This window comes from Lithobates pipiens, unplaced genomic scaffold (genome assembly GCF_037356315.1).
Source record: "Lithobates pipiens isolate NorthernLeopardFrog02 unplaced genomic scaffold, aLitPip1_a1.2 Scaffold_22, whole genome shotgun sequence".
Classification (NCBI taxonomy): domain Eukaryota; kingdom Metazoa; phylum Chordata; class Amphibia; order Anura; family Ranidae; genus Lithobates; species Lithobates pipiens.
The window spans coordinates 104277392-104297943 of NW_027507784.1; the positions used below are offsets into that span (position 1 = coordinate 104277392).

At 39.6% G+C, this 20552-nt stretch overlaps 1 long non-coding RNA gene across 1 annotated transcript in view; it reads right to left on the minus strand.

The window, feature by feature from the left end:
• Window positions 1–797: 797 nt before the first annotated feature.
• The window catches only part of LOC143925432 (uncharacterized), an 81047-nt gene continuing 61292 nt past the window's right edge, over window positions 798–20552 (minus strand). The window contains exons 2-4 of the long non-coding RNA XR_013261975.1: window positions 7119–7223; window positions 6919–7003; window positions 798–1736 (exon numbers count right to left, since the gene is read on the minus strand). This is a non-coding gene — a long non-coding RNA (uncharacterized LOC143925432). The remainder of the gene's footprint in view (window positions 1737–6918; window positions 7004–7118; window positions 7224–20552) is intronic.

The following is a 20552-nucleotide window of genomic DNA, read 5'->3' on the forward strand; positions in this document are numbered from 1 at the left end:
TTTGTATGTAAACTATTACAGTGGGACAGCACAGTGGCCTAGCAGTTTGTTCAAAGCGCCCTGATCCCCAGTTTAAATCATGACCAGGGCACTATCTGCATGGAGTTTGAATGTTCTCCCTGTGCTTGAGTGGGCTTTCTCTGTGTACCAGTGGTGGTTGGTGCTCCATTATTTTTTTTTGGGGGGGGGGGGGCTGCAAAAAAAACCCATGTGACTCCCCCCCTCGGTGAGTGGTACTCACGCGGTCAGGCTCTGACTTCTGTGTTGGCGGCAACAATGCAGAGCAAAGAGCTCACTCCAATGAGGACGGCCATCTCCCGGATCTCCCCTTACATCCTCCAGGTACCAGCCAATACGTTTGCTTCTCCTCTCAGGCCAATCGGGTCTTAAGATCTGCTTCCTGATGGGCCAGGAGGAGAAGCAGGAAGACAATAGCGAATATTAATTCACTATGCCTCGAGCCCACCCTTTTTTGAAGTCAATTAGAGCCTCGGGCTCTAAACATGTGCTTAAAAAAAAACAAAAAAAAAACATTGCAATCTATGCATCCGGCGCCCTGCATGTAGATTAGGGGCTGAGAGCATGTATTAGGGGGCGGCCCTCCTGTGCCCCTAATGGAGCAGTCGCCACTGCCGAGTACTCTAATTTCCTCCATACTCCAAAGACATGCTGAAAGGTTAATTGGCTCCTGTCTGAATTGGCACTGAGACTGGAGGGAGAGAGGCAAGGACCTCAAAGTGGTATCCAGGGTATGTGAACAGTCATAAGCTACTTCAGATTCACAATGATGTACAGTATTATAACATTCATCATTTGTTTTTCATTTTATTTTTATTTATTACAGGTACTTATATAGCGTTGCCAATTTACACAGTGAGTTAGACATATATTGTACATTCACATCAGTCCCTGCCCTCAAGGAGCTTACAATCTAAGTTTTTAATAAAGAGGAATACACTGCCTTCTCACATTTTGCAATCTGGCTTTCATTCACCTAATTTAAAACTTTCTAAACACCATGCAGATCCTAGAAAGTGTTACTAAATGACAATTACTAAATTGATTTACTAAAACTGAAAAACTTGGTGCAGCTGTGCATGGTAGCCAATCAGCTTCTAACTTCCGCTTGTTCAATTAAGCTTTGACAATAAAACCTGGAAACTGATTGGTTACCATGCATAGCTGCATCAGATTTTGCAATCTTAGTAAATCAACCCCAAAGTTATTCATGACGTTTAAAAGATTGAATTAATATATTTGGTGCACAGTTCATAATGAGGGAATTACACATACATAATGTTCTCACATTTTAAACAATTTGATTATTAGTTTACCAGTATGGAATCAGTAATGTACCTTTTTGTTCTTTTTCTTTCCTTTCACGTCTCTTCGTGTCTGTGAAGGTTCTTGTTTATCCAGGTTATGATATAGCTAGTAGTAAGTCACATTCAGCTGGACTTTTATTTTATTTTATTCAGAGCGTTAGGAATATACTGCAGCATTTATATCCACACAGGTAACTCCTTCACCTTAAGCCAATCACCATGGAATGTGTCACGAAAGGAAAGCCCAGCACTACCTTCAAGCTTTCTAGCCAAGACATTGCTATGTATTATTTCCAGCAAAAGGCGCGGGATGTGCTCTCTTCTGACTTGTTCAGGTCTATTTTCCGCTTAGCAGGTGTGAAAAAAAAAATCTTTAAAACCACAAAGCTTGTATATAGCTCCATCTTCTAGCTGCAAGTGGTAAATAAATATGAAAAAAATAAAAATCACATGAAATTTAATATTTATCTGGTTGAAATAAAAAACTTTTTTTATTTATTAATAAACAAAATACATTATATTTAAAAACATCCTGTATTAACTTGACATAACCTTATCATTTCTTGAGAGTCCTTTGTTTGGAGTCCTAGAGATGTACAAGGGATCAATGCATACAAACTGGTTTCCAGATGTGTGTTGATGTCAGCATTGGGTCTCAGCGGTTCTCAGCTCCACCTGTCAATTCTAAGCCATTAGTTGGAGGTCCTATTCACCGCAAAGGGTAACTAAACGAGAGAATTAATTTTTTCATGGATAGTCTAAAACAGAGTTCCACTTTGCAAGCCAAGAGAAAAGCTTTTAATGTAGCATGAAAAATAACCTCTGCTGAATCTACATGGCTGAAACAGCTTGAAAAGCTTTGGCAGGCAACATGTAAAATGTTTCAAGGAACTAATGACATGGTCCAAAAACCATTGTACTAAAAGCAGAAAGCCAACTTAAAGTTATTGTAAAGTCTATTTAAAAAAATAAAATAAAAAATAACAAACATGTTATACTACCTGCTCTATTGCAGTGGATTTGCACAGAGCAGAACAGAGGTCCTCTTCTCGGGTCCCTCTTCGTGCCCTGGCCCCTCCCTCCTGCTGAGTGCCCCCACAGCAAGCAGTTTGCTTGCAGTTCAGCCCCGCCCCCTCTCTCTCCTGATTGGCTAGCTGACATTGGCTGACAGCAGCAGGAGCCAATGACGCCGCTGCTGTGTCTCAGCCAATCATGAGTCCCGGGCAGCTGAGACACTCATGAACATCGCTGGACAGAGAGAGAGCTCAGGTAAGTATTGGGGGGCTGCTGCACACAGAAGGCTTTTTATCCTAATGCATAGAATGCATTAGGATTAAAAAAAATCTTCTGACTTTACAAATGGTTGTAAAGGCATTTTGTTTTCTAAAAGTAACACCAGACACCAGAAGAGGAGAAGTATGCTTTGGGGCACTCGGAGAAGAGGAGGAGTGGACAGCATTGGCAGGTGACACCAGAAGAGGAGGTAAGGGGCCTCTCTGTGCAATGCCATTGTGTGGCATTGCACAGAGAGGCCCCTTACCTTCTCTTCTAGTGTCACCTGCCAGCGCTGTCTGCTCCTCCTCTTCTCCGAGTGCCCCCAAAGTATGCTTTTTGTTATACGGGCACTTGTGCTGGTGCACTCCTGAGCTGTCTGTAGACACACACAGTGCAGCTTGGACCCACCCCCCACTCCCTCATCACAGGATTTGATTGAAAGGAGCAAATGCCCCCGCATGACCTGTGTCCTCGGCCGGCTCCTCAGAGTACCCCGCTCCTGCTCCATGCATTGCCGCTCAGTCCGATGTCTGTTCTCCCCAGCCAGAGTCCTGCAACAGCCCCCCCCCCCGAGTCCGGCCCACTCTGAATGCATACTTCTCCCGGGTAAACAAACTTTAAGCACACAGATGCAGTGCAGCCCTATGAGAGCCGGCCCCCCAGAGGACACTGCAGGCTTGTCTGCCAGCCCTCTTTTCTCCCCCGTCATACACAGATGATGAAAGGTCTTTCTGGGAGATATGCTGATCAACTGTCCAGCACACTGGATGGAGCCCAGGCCAACATGGATGAGTGCATGGCCTACAGCTTTGTCATGGTGAGTGAGAGGACCCCATCCCCCACACACCATTACATTACCCCCTCCATCTCCCCCTGGGGACAGGGACCCCTTCTCACGTGGGGACAGGGACCCCTTCTCACTTGGGGGCAGTAACTTCATCTGCCCTGGAGAAAAGGACCTCATCTCTTCTAGGGACGGGTACCCCATCCTGCCTAGGGACAGTCCCGCAATGGGGCACCTAAAAATATAAAATAAAATAATAAAGAAAAAACTACTGATACCAGTGGTGGAACTACAGGGCTCATAAAGGTCATACCTGTGACCATGCCCTGGAGTTCCACCGCCGGACTCAGAGGGAAGTGCCCTGGCTGGGGTTTAGGGGGGCCCTTCATGGTTTCTTGCATCGGGGCCCTGAAGGTTCTAGTTACGCCACTGGCTTCATACCTAATCAGACCACCGCTCGGCACTCAAATGACCACCCGCAGCGCTCCTCCCCTCCTCCCTGCTGATGTCAGCCGGGTATTCTCAGCCCTGCCCACTGTAGCTGTTGGATTGGGAAAGACAGCTGTGGGCGGTCACATGAGGACCGAGAGGCGCTCTGAAATTATGTATGAAGCGCCATTTTTTTGATAAACAACATGCACGAGGGCACATAATGTAATATAACAGAAGGAATTGTAATTTTAATGCAGAGAAGTTATTAAGATTAAAAAAAAAATAATCTTATTCCTTTAGAACCACTTTAATTCACCTTCAGTTTCCCCTTCACCCTCTTGAGTTATGACCACACTATTGTTTCATCGCTTATGGGCAGTGAGCACACGTACACATGTTTTAGAAGCTCAGATTTAGTGTTATTCAGAAAATGTGAATGTTGCCAGATATATTTATATAACTAGCAAGGTCGTCTTCAACAAAAGATGGATGCCAGGAGAAAATTTGAATTATTCAGATGGTAGACCGAGTACCTATTGAGTCAATTTAAATGTTTAATTCTTGGAGAATACACACACACACAGTCATTTATTTTAAATTAATAGTTTATGCTATGCATTTTAGATGCTATATAAAAAGAGTATTTTGCAGCTAGAGGTAAATTGTTAGTATTTTTCTCCAACCAAAATGTCAAACTGAATGGTTTTACATTAAAATATGCAAATTGAATTATAAAATATATTTTTTAAATAAAGCAAGCTGGAGTGATGCTTTATATAACCCTATTCAGCTCCTATTTTGATGTTCGTGGCATGACTGTCCTCCCCCTTGTAGTGGCGCTGAGTGTCGTGCCATTGATGGAATCCCTGTTTTGTCTCTGCCTTTCACAGTGATTTCCCATCATTATGGACCTCTTGAATCCCTTGAATAAAAATGCAGTCCTTCCTGACAGTCTCTTTCTTTGCTTTCCTTTCTGTGTGATTTTCCGTCATTATGGTTCTTGAATTTCTTGAATAATGATATATGCTATGAACAAATAGATGAAGGAGTAATGGTTTCATCAGTGTTTTCTGAGATTTGTACCCTGGCTTCAGCAGCATGCATAGGAGCAAAGAGCTGTTTGTAGAGCAATATTTTACATTCCACTGCCTATCCTGTTCATACATTTGTAATTCGCTTTTCCCTTGCTGCATACGCTCTCTCTTCAAGTCTGTCTTTAAATACAAAGCCGGTTGTTTGCATATCGCTGGAAAACTTGTGTCTTAGATTCGTTAGCCATGACCTTCTGTAGGCGCTTCTTGAGAAAGTTTTCTAGAATTGATGAGGAGCTGTTGTCTCTGATATGCCATTCTGTACTAACAGCGCCAACATAAACCTAATGATGTTGTTCAGGAAATAACATATGTCTTAGTTATCATCACTTCTTTATGCCTAACACGTGCTACTTCACCAGACTATGTTGTGTACAGTAAACAGAGATTGATGCTTATTTTGTTGCCTGCTCTGTATATATTTATACCTATCAATGTTTCCCAGAGGTAAAACCAGAGTATGATCAAAGGCCACCCGACAGAAATTCATGAAGTATGTGCAATATGCAGATACTGACTTTTGGGAAAGTCAGGGCTGAAGAGCAACCCCAAGTGCATTAGTAATGCAATATAATATTCTAAAACGTATTGAGTGGTTGGTTTTGAAGAGTAGGGATCGCGCTGGACTGACTTAGTAGGTCACTGGTTGTAGACAGAAAGTCAGATGGGCAGAATAGGAAAACATTTTTTCCAGAGGGTGATGCCTGGCTGTTGTATGAAAATTGTGGGCCCTGTTGCGGGCCTGGGCTGCTACCTCAGGATGCGGCCTAATGGTCGTTCCCGTAGTGATCCAAAGAGGTAAATGTAAAGGAGTGCCCAAAATGCATTAGTTGAGAAATAAAACTCTTGGGAACAAAGGACTCCCCCTTCTTTGGGGTGTGCAGATCCGAACACCAGGTACGGCTTAAGAGGCAGCATGAAGTTCATTGGAGATACTCTGGGGTTGTCTCTTCTTGATAACATTTCTTCAATCAAATCGTCACATCCTGTAGTTGGCCCTTGGGATTTAGGGGTTCCTGGGGTGCAGTAGAGCAACTATAACAGTACCAATCAGCATCTGCCAGTGCTTAATCTTCATTTGAAACTGTATTTCTAGAAATGACCCTTTCATGCCTAACCCCATTTCTGACATTTGTCGCTTACAAGTAAAAAAACATATTTTTTGCTAAAAAAAAATTACTTAGAACCCACAAACATTATATATATTTTTTTAGCAGAGACCCTAGAGAATAAAGTGGCGAACCGTTGCAATTTTTTTAATTCACACGGTATTTGCACAGCGGTTTTTCAAATGAATTTTTTTGGGGGAAAAAAGACACTTTCATCAATAAAAAAAAAAAACAGTAAAGTTTGCCCAATTTCTTTGTATAATGTGAAAGATGATGTTACGCCGAGTAAATAGATACCTAACATGTTATGCTTTGAAATTGCGCACACTTGTGGAATGGTGAAAAACTACGGTACTTCATAGGCGACGCTTTAAATTTTTTTATGGTTACCAGATTAGAGTTACAGAGAAGGTATTTTGCTAGATTTATTGCTCTCACTCTGACGATCACAATGATACCTCCCATGTGTGATTTGAACACCATTTACATTTGCGGGTGCGACTTATATATGCGTTTTCTTTGCTGCGTGAGCAAGTGGGGATGATGGTTCTTTAAAAAAATTAAATAAAATGATTTTTATTATTTATTTTATTTTATTTTTTTAACATTGTCCCTGTAAAAAAAAATTTAAAATGTGATCACTTTTATTGCTGTCACAAGGGATATAAACATCCCTTGTGACAGTAACAGATGGTGACAGGTACTCTTTATGGAGGGATCGGGTGTCTAAAAGATGCAGAACACCGCAAAATAGCAAGATAGCAAAAAGATAAATACACATAAAATACACATAAAATGGGACCATATAGGATAGTATATTATACCATGTCAGAAACCATATATGCAATATAGGTAGGTATGGTAGGGTAACCATAGTAGATGGAAATTAAATATGGTATTACCATGTATAAGGTGGAGGCTACATCCTGTAAAGCTTGAAACGTTTCGTTGATAAATCTGACTCATCAGGAGCGGATGCTGCATAATCTATAAAAAATATATATAAGATAAGAGTAAAGAAAGTATCTATAATGGTCTAGATGGGAAAACATGTTATGAAAAAATATAAAAGAAAATGAATGGTCTAACGCAAAAGACTTACATCCCATTAAAGGTTCAACCTGAGCGGTACTGGAGTGAGAGGGTCGCCATATGTGCATCTCCCGGGAGCTAAGGTGTTGGGATCTGCAGGAACATCAGGCAGCACCTAGGAGTGTCCCCAACAAACAGGGGATTACAAACATTATGATGTAGTAAAATTTGTGCCAATATTTGGCTACAATGGGGCTTGTAAAATAAGTACAAAAATTATTATATGTAGCCAATCAGGTGACGTTGCTATAAGAAGTGTAGGCAAACCAATATGCAATGGGAGTACATGGAAACCCAGAGAGTAGAGTGATTAGACATAATAGAACATAGTGAATATGGTATGGTGAAGTAAAGAGTGAAATGTTTGCATTGAAGGCATGCAAAGTGATGACCGTGAAAACCTGAAGAAATTAGAATAGAAAGGAGAAAATGGAAAACAAGGTGGGTGTGCAATCATATCTCAAGGTAACCTTGTGATAGCAGATCCAAGGGTGATGTCCAAGCAGTGCAACCTGATCGCCTGAAGTGTTTTAAGTGGGGATGCCAAGATGTGCCCACTAATAAACCAACAGATCCCCACCAACATCAGGCTAGCGCTATAGGAAGCGGGAGGCATCTGCCGCCAATCTTATCCAGAAATCATTCAGATTTTGTCTTCGAGCTTGAACAATACTTTATTTGAACACATCAACATTTATATTTTGGACGTTAGTTTAAAAAAGCACTAATGGTGTTTGGATTTTATTTTTTACTAGTTCTTTTGTGTTAACAGAACTAGTTGTGTGGATTGGTGGTATTTCCATTTACTTTACATGTTTCACAGAGTCTGCCTTCTGAGATAGAGGCGCTGAGACATGGTGTTTCAGAAGGGGGAGACAGTACAGGAGTCAGTGCTTTCAGGCAGCAAGGTACTATGGGATATGTGGCCCTTGGAAACTGAATGTAAACAACAGAGGAGGAGAGGAATCCCGGAAGATGTGAAAGGAGATGACCAGCAGACAGGCAGAACTTATAACAGGAAATTTTTCTATGTCAATTAAGAATTTAAATAACAGAAAAAAAAAAACATTGAGTAGCACAATCAAGTACAAAATAGAACTGTCATCATAGTATACAATAAGGGAAATTGGTAACAATAATAGATGATAAGGGGTTCACTATGAACCCATGAAAAGTCCATAGGTAGGCATGAGAAGCTATAGAGCTACAGGAACCACTATGGTATCAAACACCGGAGTTACAGTGTATCTCTTTTCAGAGATCAGCAAAAAAAAGAAAAAAGAAAAACAAAGATATCAACATCCTATTTTTTAAGGTAATTTGTAATATGCAAAACCTCGCCAGTAACCTTAAATCAAGAATAAAGGTCCAGTTAAAGCATATGTAAACATTCAGTTTTTGTAAAACAAACACTTCATACTTACCTCCTCTGTGCAGTTGGCTTTGCACAGAAGGACCCCCGATCCTCATCTTCTGGGGTCCCTCAGCGGCGCTCCTGGCTCCTCCTCTTCGCGAGTGCCCTGTTGGAGAAGCAATCTCCCTCGGGGCACCCGTGCAGGCGCATTACTGTGTCCTGCTGCTGCGTCTATTGACACAGACAGCAGGACTCATCTCCGCCCCCCAACTCCTGCATCATTGGATTTAATTGACAGCAAATGGCTGCGCTGCTATCAATCTATCCAATCAGGATAGATTGGAGCAGGTGTGGTTGTCCCTGACATAGGAACAATCGGGCTCAGTTAAGTAAAAGGGGGGCTCTGGGGGGCTGGTGCACTACAAGAGGTTTTTCACCTCAATGCATAGAATGCACTGAGGTGAAAAACCGCAAGGGTTCACAACAGAATTTTTTTTTAAATAAGGGAATAGAGAAAATGAATAAAGAAAAAAGAAGGAAAGAAAACAAACGGTAAAGAGTGAGTATCCAGAAGTCCATCCGACCACCAATCTAATGCCAACCTTAGATGTCTGGTATCTGTAGATAAGAAAGCCAGGGGGTCCACACCTTTACAAATAGGGATTGTTTTTTTTCTGCTTTCACTTCATTAGGGCTAAGTCAATCGCAGAGCTTTTCCAAGCAGTAGCGATAGCTATTTTAGCCTCCAAGAACATGTAATATATTAGACTCTGGATGGATCTCTGGATATTTTCCACGGGTTTGTTGAGTAGTAGGCTTGTACAATTCGTTTCGTAACGAATCGAAATTCAAATAACAAATTACAACGAATACGAAAGAAATATAACGAATGAATTCGAATGAATTCGACATGATTCGAAATTATTTCAACCGCATTCGAAATTATTTCAACATGATTCAACAATATTTCAACTGCATTCGAAATGATTTCAACATGATTCGACATTATTTCAACCGCATTCGAAAATATTTTGTGACCCGACTTTAGGGCCATGTATCTCGGGGTCACTTGGTGCTAGACACTTCAAATTTGGATATGTTGTAGAGCTAGTATTATTGTGTTTGCATACCAAATTTGGGGTTTCTAGCTATAAGTGACCCCGAGATATGTGGCCCCAAAATCGGGTCGCAAAATGTCATTCTCTGCTCTATTAACTAATAACATTTTGCGACCCGATTTTGGGTTCCGCCCTCCATCTGTGGTGGACATACCCCAAGGTCCGGCGTTTCTGGATTTGGTCCATTGCTTAATCTATTTGGTCACTATGGTTAACATTACAAAAGACCCTCAGCTCGCACTACTCAATAGACATGTGCAAAAGGAAAAAATTTGTTTAGTTTCGTTTCGTTTTAATTCGTTAATTCATTAATTTCGTTTAGTTATATTCGTTAACTTCCTTAAATTCGTTTTCGGATTTCGTTTAGTTTTCTACCGAATTCGAAAAATCGGCCACATTCGAAAATATTTCAACGAAATTCGAAAATATTTCTATCGGATTCAAAATTGATTTGACTTTAGGGCCATGTATCTCGGGGTCACTTAGTGCTAGAAACCCCAATTGGTATGCAAACACAATAGTTCTAGCACTACAACATATCCAAATTTGGAGTTTCTAACACTAAGTAACCCCGAGATACATGGCCCTAAAGTCGGGTCACAAAATATTTTCGAATGTGGTTGAAATAATGTCGAATCATGTTGAAATCATTTCGAATCCGATAGAAATATTTTCGAATTTCATTGAAATATTTTCGAATTTCATTGAAATATTTTCGAATGTGGCCGATTTTTCGAATTCGGTAGAAAACTAAACGAAATCCGAAAACGAATTTAAGGAAGTTAACGAATATAACTAAACGAAATTAATGAATTAACGAATTAAAATGAAACGAAACTAAACAAATTGTTTCCTTTTGCACATGTCTATTGAGTGGTGCGATCCGAGGGTCTTTTGTAATGTTAACCATAGTGACCAAATAGATTAAGCAATGGACCAAATCCAGAAACGCCGGACCTTGGGGTATGTCCACCACAGATGGAGGGCAGAACAGACCTAGCCACAACCTCTAAAGCAGGAGGGTGACGAATCTTGGAAAGGTGTTCTGGCACTAAATACCATCTCACGAGCATCTCGTACCCTGCCTCAATCAGGGCAACATTCATAAGGCCCTTGTGTATGCGTGTAGTCAAGGATCGACAATCCTCTACCTTAGGAGCTATGCCCAGTCTCTCTCCCAAGTAATTTGATAGTGGAGTTTCGACGAAGGGGAGACAAAAGATTTGTACAACATGGAGATGCAACCCTGCTAGAGAGTCTCTTGTATATATTTATTTTCGAACTGTGTTCAAAATGAAAGATCAAGACTTTTTTTCTGCAAAGAGTATAGAATACGGTGCATTTGTTGTAGATAGAAATTCTCAGAGGGGGCATCTCCAAATCCTGCACAAAATACAAGGGGGGTGCAACCCTCTATCATCAAGGGAGTGTCCTATGCGATAAAGTCCCTTGTTTGTCCACCAGCTAAAATGAGCGGGTGACATACCTGGGGGAAATTGAGGGTTATTGAAAACAGGGGCACTACAGGAGTGTAAGGAGAGCAGAGAGGCCACCGTCTACCAGTCAAATCCCAAAAGCTTATGGAATGGGAAAGCATGGGGCACAGAATGCCCTTTAGATATTTTGAGAGGATCCAAAGCACCAAGTCTGTTGGCACTGGGGAGCATGCTCAGGTCTCTATAGTCACCCAGTCTGGCCTATAGTAAGTACAGTGTAGTTGATATAGAACCAGAGACTTTTCAAGTAAGCTTATATTGCTGTATCAAAAGAACTATTTTTTGTATTGCTATTACAATGGTGATGTTATAAAATGAAAGTATATGCTGTTTTCATAGAAGACCTTCAATGTAAGATTAATATTCACCTGAAATGCATTGTATATGTGAATTGTTCAACTTCCCTCAAGATTTCTAATTCTATTCAGCCAGTTTTAGAATTCACATGCCCCTGCCATGTTGTATTGTTGGAATGGGGACGCCACTATTTTCTATTTCTGCTTTGCAGCTTACTATGTCACTTACCTTTTTATTGTATAATGCATTAACAGTGAGAAGGCCATGATTTATTGTGAATAAGCAGAAAATTACCTGAAAATGAAATGAGAATAGATGTCTCCCTGGTCATCTGTAGCACTTGAACTCCCCACGGTTATATCATAAGTCTTGCCAATGGAAGTGTTATAACCATACATTACATCACTTCCAAATTTTTATTCTGTCGTACGAGAATTTTTGACTAGCATGCAAATAATAAAAACTGAAAAACTGACAATCATTTGTCCAATTATCTCATCGTGTGTACCAGGCATTACCTACATGGATCAAACTTTCCTTCTCTTTTCTAATGACAAGAATTGGACAGGCCACACAAAGTTGATTGACTGAAGAGGAGACTGTTCACTTTGCAAAGAAGATGTTAGTGAATAAGGTGAAATTGTGTTTGAAAACCCAGTCATGTGATAAGTAAAATACTGTTTTTCCTTTGTGGATGATTGAGTATTCAAAGTGAATACATGTTCACCTGTTTTTTCTAACATTTACTTTGCAAATTGAACATACAAGGTTTGATTTACTAAAACTGGGGAGTGCAAAATTTGGTGTGGCTCTGTATAGAAACCAATCAGCTTCCATGTTGTTTTTTTTGAACAAGCTGAAGTTAGAGGCTGATTGTCTATCATGCTCAGCTGCACCATATTGTAAGTGCTCTAGTTTTAGTAAATCAACCCCACACTCTGCTAGATGAACAGCCTCTGCTTTTTTAGTAAATGGAGCTCAATGTTTTCAACAAGCTGGAGAAGCACTCATTATTTCCCCTAGGCTAGCCTTGAAAGACCAGATTCTTGATTAATGTGTTATATCAGACATTCTGTAAGGCTTGTGATTCGGCGGTTTATGGCTACATCAACAATAAAATAACTGAAGCCCACAAGAGCTTTCAATTTAAAGTAAAGGAAGTGAGACATACAGAACATGTTATTTCATTATGCAAGTGCTTACCTCATAAGTGGTTCTAAAGCGTAATTTTTTTTTTTTTTTTACTTTAATGCTTTCCTTGCATTTAGGTAAAAACTCCCCACCAACTAACGGTTCCCCCCCCAACACCTACCTGAGCCTGTCAGCATTCCAGTGCTGTGCCCGGCTGCAGATCTTCTCTCTTCCCTTCCTGATTTCCCAAAAAGCAGCTGCCATTGACTTTTTCTGCTGTCGATCAAATTATTTGAGGAGGAGCTGAGGGCCTGTGTCTGTGTGTCTATGGACGCACACTGCCCGGCTCTGGTGCATGCCTGCACGTGTGCCTCATAGCTCAGGGCTTGCTATGGGAGCACATACAGAAAAGAAGGAGCGGAGAGTGGCTGCAGAGGACTCCAAAAGAGGAGGTAAGGGGCCACTCTGTGCAATACCATTGCACAGAGTGGGTAAATATAGCATATTTTTTATTTACTGTAGAAAAAAATAAGTTTTGCATCAACCTTAAAACTAAACTCTAGCAAAACTAAAGCTCCTCACTCCGCACTTTTTGCTTACCTGGTCCTCTACTCATGCAGGCTCCTCCATGCTGCCCCTATCTTAGCGCTCCAGCAGTTTAAGGTTCTCTGAAGTTATCAAGACTGATACAAGGTCCATAGCCCTACACTGGTTGTAAGGACACTGAGAGACAATCCATTGCTTATGCACGGGGAAACGCTGCTTTCCAGGGGAACACAAGGTCTGGTAAGTAAAATGCCTTTATGGTCCCCTAGACATAAACAAGTAATTACCCTTGCTGTGCAGCTCCACTGCAAGGGAGCAGTTTTAGTTTTATTGGGGTTGGAACCATATTACAAGCCAACACATTCCCAAAAATAATGTACCAATTATACATGCTTGCTGACAATTTAGAGGCTTGCTCATGCTAGCCCACACTCTAAAACACAGCATTTTGCCATGCAGACTAGTGTCTGTGTGACATCTGGCAGAGGGGCAGTGAGGTGTATGTTTTTTAATATTTGAAGTGTAGCTTAGACTCATATGTTGGCTTTGGACATCTCTCAGAGACTGCAGAGATGGCATTTCCCAACCACATTTACCAGTACTTTTTTCCTGTTGCAACTATTCCTGATGTAGATGTGACCCTCTGTGAAAGGATCCCAACATTGTTTAATGACTAAATTGAAGAATCTAACCACAAGAGAGCGGAGCATGAAAACAAATTATGTTTTTTTTTTATGATAGCAATAGCTAGGCATTCATGAAGGAAACATTTTCAGTTGTCCATTTACCCCTTTTTACATTTTGTATATTATTTTTACTTTTTAGTTACTTTTTTATTTTTATTTTTTAGAAAACTGTTATTTGTCATACAAATACAGAAAATTGCATCACATCATGTCTTTACAATGTCTACACTTAGCAGCGCACCCAGAGTAACCTATATATCGTGTTATATTGACATCTGTATAAACTATGCATCCACTGGTTATGTATTTAAAGCATTGTTTGAATTAACAACCAATAAACAAAACCTTATTCTAACAGTGCATCCTTCCTAATGTTTGATCCTAGCTATAAATCCCAGGTTTCTAAAATCTATGGTATACATCTGTCAACAGCCTCTCCCCAGATTCAGGATAAAGGAATTCACTTTCAGTATCCACCAATAAGCACATACCACCCATCCTGGTCACAACACAGCCTGAATCTGTCCAACGTTTTAACTTTTCTGGGCCAAAAAAGGAATTGTCTTGGGCCACCCATAAAAAACACTAACAATAAGGATAGCTGATGAGCCGAAAAAATCGGGCAGAGCACAAGTTAAAGTGGTTGTAAAGGTTTTTTTATCTTAATGTATTCTATGCAATAAGATAAACTTTCTGTGTGCAGCAGCCCCCCAATACTTACCTGAGCCCCATCTCTATCCAGCGATGTACATGAGTGCCTCAACCGTCCAGGACTCTCTCGCCTAAATTGCCTGAGACAGCAGTTGCCACTGCTGTCAATCAAAGTCAGCTAGCCAATCAGGAGAGAGAGGGGGCGGGGCTGAACCACATCTCAGTGTCTGAATGGACACAGGGAGCTGCGGCTCTGCTTAGGCGCCCCCATAGCAAGCTTCTTACTGTGGGGGCACTTGACAGGAGGGTGGAGACAAGAGCACAGAAGAGGGACCTGAGAAAAAAAGGATCCGTGCTGCTCTGTGCAAAACCATTTCACAGAGCAGGTAACATTTGTTATTTTTAAAGTAAAAAAAAAAATTGACTTTAGTATCACTTTAATGATCACTGATATAGATAATGTACCAATCTGAGTAATACAACTTTTTTGTAATATTTTTTATTATGAAAGTAAAAGAGGGCAACATAAAACAAATTTGATATTTGACACTGATTTTGATAAACAATATCTGGTTCAATTAATGTATTAGCAATTCTCAATGAATTCTCAAGCTATCATCAGATATTTTGGTTCTAATTTTGCCATTCGTGTGCTTCATCACAGAAAATAATTGCTCCCAAATATACAGTAGGTGATGCCGAAAACTGATGACATGAATAAGGCGTGATTGTGAACAGTGGGAGATTTTTATTTGGAAAAAAATTGTGCCAGACCTTATGGACTATACTTTGGATCACAGCCTGTGCTACCATGAACTCTAGTATATGAACTCATCATGTCTTTCCAACATTGTATCTGCTCTCACCTGTTATTAAAAATTACCTTTCCTTTTTAATCTGTAGCTCTGTTTAATGAAAATGCTATGCAATAGTGTACAGAACGCCCACCAGAAACATCATTTCCTGCTTGTGTGATTGGCTCACCAATTTTCCCAGAAGTCTGCCCTAAGACATAAATCAGATTTCAGGCATACCCTGCGACAAAAAATTAAATTTTTGGTGAGATACTCCCAATAGGAAATCACATCTAAAGAGATACAGGCCCTGCAACTTTCCTTATTAGAGCCCCGCAGGTGCACAGCTAATAAATAATATGAAACCACTCCCATGATGCTGCGTACACACGATCAGAATTTCAGCCAGCAAAAGACCAATGAGAGCTTTTCATCTGAAAATGCGACCGTGTGTATGCTCCATCGGAATTTAGCTGTCCAAATTTTCGCCAGCAAAAAATTGATAGCACGTTCGCAATTTTCCAGATGGAAAAACGTTCTATTGGAAATTCTGACCGTGTGTGTGCAATTCCGACACGCAAAAACTCACACATGCTCAGATTCAACTAGGAGATGGAAGCTATTGGCTACGGGCTATTGAACTTCCTTTTTCTAGGCCCCTAATACATGTTGTACGTCACCACGTTCTTGACGGTTGGAATTTTGGTGTGACCTTGTGTATGCAAGATAGATCAAGGGAAATCCCTTCGGAATTCCATCGGGAAACCATCGGAGATTTTTCTGACGAGATTTCCGATCGTGTGTACGTGGCATTAGACTCACTTTCCCACATGGACACAGACAAACACACAGGGATTTCTTCAGAAAAACCAATGGTAGGAATCTGCATCAGTTTGTTAAAATCCTTGCAATTTACATAGATCACCCAGAGGGGAATGTTTTTTTTTCTAAAAGAAAATGGCGTTATGCTTTAAACATATTTTGCATCTACTCCTGAGGAAGCGAACATTGATTCACGAAATGGGTCAAGTTGTTGGATGCAGTCTGTTATATGCTCATATATCCATATTTTAGATTATGTACAAATACACTGGAACTGTGTATGAAATTTTAGATTATGAATCAGTTTAATATTTATTGTAACCAGATTTTATTATGATGTTATTTTTATTTATGCATCAATAAACTTGTAACCATGTGGATCAATTATAATATGTGTTTTGATGTGTGACGTGCCTCATATAAATTCCCAGGGCAAATGCAATAGATCTTGTATATAACTTTGGGAAGATAATACTTATAAAAGTCCAGTAAAGAGACACTGTTCTTTAAGTGTAAATGCATTTTTACAACAACCCCCCCAGGAGTCAACATTTTTAAGTCTTTTAAATGTTGGGCCACATTCATAGCCGTCTTGGGCCGCAGGTTGGACGCCCCTTCTCTAAGGTTTCCTGTGAGTCTAGCCACCTACAGCATATTTTTTTCAGAATGTTATCTCTTTTTAGAAAAAACTATTTTCACTCGTAACATGTCATATTATTTTGTTATTGCAGTACAAAGCGGCAAAGATAAATAATCAATAAAATTATTAATCAATCAACGTTGGATGTATATTGCCACTGTACTTGCCATTGTAACACTGTACATTATTAAATATAATCTTGCAGCTCTACCGGATTCAGCATCACAAAACTTTATTATTTCCCTTGTACTTCATGTATTGTTTACATTACCAAGTCACATTAAAATTTCTATCACCTAATACACTTGTAGAAAGGATACAGAACGGCAATCTTTAATTAGGAAGTTTATATCGAAAACTGTGAATAAGTCTGTGCTTTATTTGGCCTCTAATTAAAGCCACATATTTCATTATATAAAACACCTACTTTGATTACCTTGCCGTATAAGTCAGATTAAATGTTTGTATATTAAAATGAAGGTCAAAGGTGATTTTTCTCAATGTTCTATTAAAGACAGACTTTTCAGGAAGGTTTATCCCCTTTATGGCTCCTGCATTGATAAATATTTACTAAAGTGATAGTGTAGCTGGTTTTATTTAGTGGTTTGAATGTTTTTCCTTGCAATATTGTTTATATGATAAACACCAGAGCCTGCAAAGAGCTATAGATAATCTGAGCCATATGTCGGGGTAAGGGAGTTTTTCCAATGTGATATGATTTGCTGTGAGCTAAATGGTAAAATCTTGGCTCAAAAGTCAAAAAAATGGGACAAGGGAGAAAAATATACAGTACATGAGATATTGATTTATTGGGTTGTGTAGGCAACATATAGAAATATTCTTAGAATGATATGGGCTAACATTTTGGACACATATGTACACTTTACCCGTAATGTACGTTTTCATGCAGTGTATACAGCTCTCAATACCTACATAGAAACAAAAAAAAAAAAAGACTGAGTAGTCCATGAAGTCTGCCTATTTTATTTATTTATTGTTTTTTTTTTTGTTTTTTTTCATTAACCACTTAAGCCCCCTTAATGACCAGGCCATTTTTTGCGATACGTTACTGCGTTAATTTAACTGACAACTGACAACTGTGCGGTCATGTGACAATGTACCCAAATAACATAGATGTCCTTTTTCCCCATAAATAGAGCTTTTAATTTGGTGATATTTGATCACCTCTGCTTTTTTTTTTTTGTGCTAGAAAAAAAAAGACAGGCAATAAAAAAAAAAAAAAAACAATAAAAACAATATTTTTTTACTGTCTGCTTTAATTCTATGATTCATGATTCTATGATTCAATTCTATGATTAGGTCTATGATTCAAACTCAATGATTCAAACTTTTAGCATTTTTCAAAAGTCACCTGGAAGGAAGCTTTAAAGCATCACATTTGAGAATGAAGCACATAGCAATGACTAGATTTTGTATACCCCATATCCTCCACTTCATTGACCACAATGATGTAGCCTTTAAAGAAATATTTCTATGAAAAAATGTTCCTTAGTGCCTCCAGAGGTTTATGATATCAAGAACAAAAAGACCAAATTAGCTCTCTTCTGTATAAATACCTTTTCTAACAAAAAAAACTTTTTCCGGAATTCCCAGAGGCGCCAGGCAATATATTCATTAATAATTTCCCCGAATCTTAGGTAGCAAAAAGTTTAGCACTGCACAAGTGGGCATAGAACTCCCAGTTCTTAGCTGAATGAAGGAGCAGTACAAGAAATTTGCATCAATCAAGACCAGAGGATACTGGGAAGATTTATCTTTAAAGTGCTTAAATAGCTCCTGGCTTATAACCGGTTCCTTGTTATCCTTGTGATTGCATTCCGTAAGCTCTCTGTAATTTTAATTTTCTTTCATAAGTTTTTACCTGTGATCATCGGTGAGCGGAGATACAGAGCACTCATTTAAGCTACCAAAAGAGGCATATCATTAAGTAGCTCAAATTATTCTATTGTGCATTTGAAATGTTTTCCCCGTCTACATACACATTTCATGTTGTTTTTTTGGTTTCTCAAAGTAGGTAAGGTGGATGAGTTAATATTGTTTCTTATATGCACTCTGTTGGTTGATACAATATAATACAAATATCTGCATGATCTATGCATAGTGCAAATTATGTTAGCATATAACCTTTGGAACTCTGTTATTTTATTAGAGAAGTAGTGGCATTCTATTCTTTTGTAGCAGAATAAGTGTTCATTACAATAATAAGTACTGTTGCTTACACTTTTTCTGATAAATGGTATATTCCAAACTTATCCAGAAAACAATCTATATATGTAGTGCCTTGCAAAAGTATTCACCCTCCTTGGCTTTTTACCTATATTGTTACATTACAGCCTTTAGTTCAATGCTATATAATTTGAATTATATGTGATGGATCAGAACACAATAGTTGGTGAAGTAAAATTAGAAAAATATATACTATTTTTCAGAAATAAAAAAAATGATAATTGGGATGTTTGTACGTATTCACCCCCTTTGTTATGAAGCCCATAAAAAGCTCTGGTGCAACCAATTACCTTCAGAAGTCACATAATTAGTGAAATGATGTCCACCTGTGTGCAATTGAAGTGTCACTTGACCTGTCATTACATATACACACCTTTTTGAAAGGCCTCAGAGGCTGCAACACATAAGCAAGAGGCACCACTAACCAAACACTGCCATGAAGACCAAAGAGCTCTCTAAACAAGTAAGGGACAGTGTTGTTGAGAAGTACTAGTCAGGGTTAGGTTATAAAAAAATATCCAAATCATTGATGATCCCTAGGAGCACCATCAGATCGATCATAACCAAATAGAAAGAACATGGCATAACAGCAAACCTTCCAAGAGACGGCTGCACACCAAAACTCACGGACCGGGCAAGGAGGGCATTAATCAGAGAGGCAGCACAGAGACCTAAGGCAACCCTAGAGGAGCTGCAGAGCTCTACAGCAGAGGCTGGAGTATCTTTACATAGGATGAAAATAAGCAGCACCGCTCCATAGTTGGGCTTTATGACAGAGTGGCCAGAAGAAAGCCATTACTTTCAGCAAAAAATAAAATGGCACGTTTTGAGTTTGCAAAAAAGGCGTGTGGGAGACTCCCAAAATTTATGGAGGGAAGTGCTCTGGTTTGATGAGACTAAAATTAAACTTTTTGGCTATCAAAGAAAACACTATATTTGGCGCAAACCCAACACATCACATCACCCAAAGAACACATCACAAAAACATCCCCGCAGCATGATGATGCCACCACCATGTTTCACTGTGGGGATTTTTTTCAGCAGTCGGGACTGGAAAACTGGTCAGAGTTGATAGAAAGATGGATGGTGATAAATACAGGCTTATTCTTGAGCAAAACCTGTACCACTCTGTGTGTGATTTGAGGCTAGGATGGAGGTTCACTTTTCAGCAGGACAATGCCCCCGTATACACTGCTAAAGCAACACTTGAGTGGTTTAAGGGCAAACATGGAAATGCGTTGGAATGGCCTAGTCAAAGCCCAGACCTCAATCCAATAGAAAATCTGTGGTCAGACTTAAAGGTTGCTGGTTCACAAGCGCAAACCATCCAACTTGAAGGAGCTGGAGCAGTTTTGAAAGGAGGGATGGGCAAAAATCCCAGTGGTAAGATGTGGCAAGCTCATAGAGACTTACCCAAAGCGACTTGGAGCTGTGATAGCCGCAAAAGGTGGCTCTACAAAGTATTGACTTTAGGGGGATGAATAGTTGTGCACATTGACTTTTTCTGTTATTTTGTCCTATTTGTTGATTGCCTCACAATAAAAAATAAAAAATATCTTCAAAGTTGTGGGCATGTTCTGTAAATTAAATGATGCAAATCCTCAAACAATCCATGCTAATTCCAGTTTGTGAGGCAACAAAACATGAAAAATGCCAAGGGGG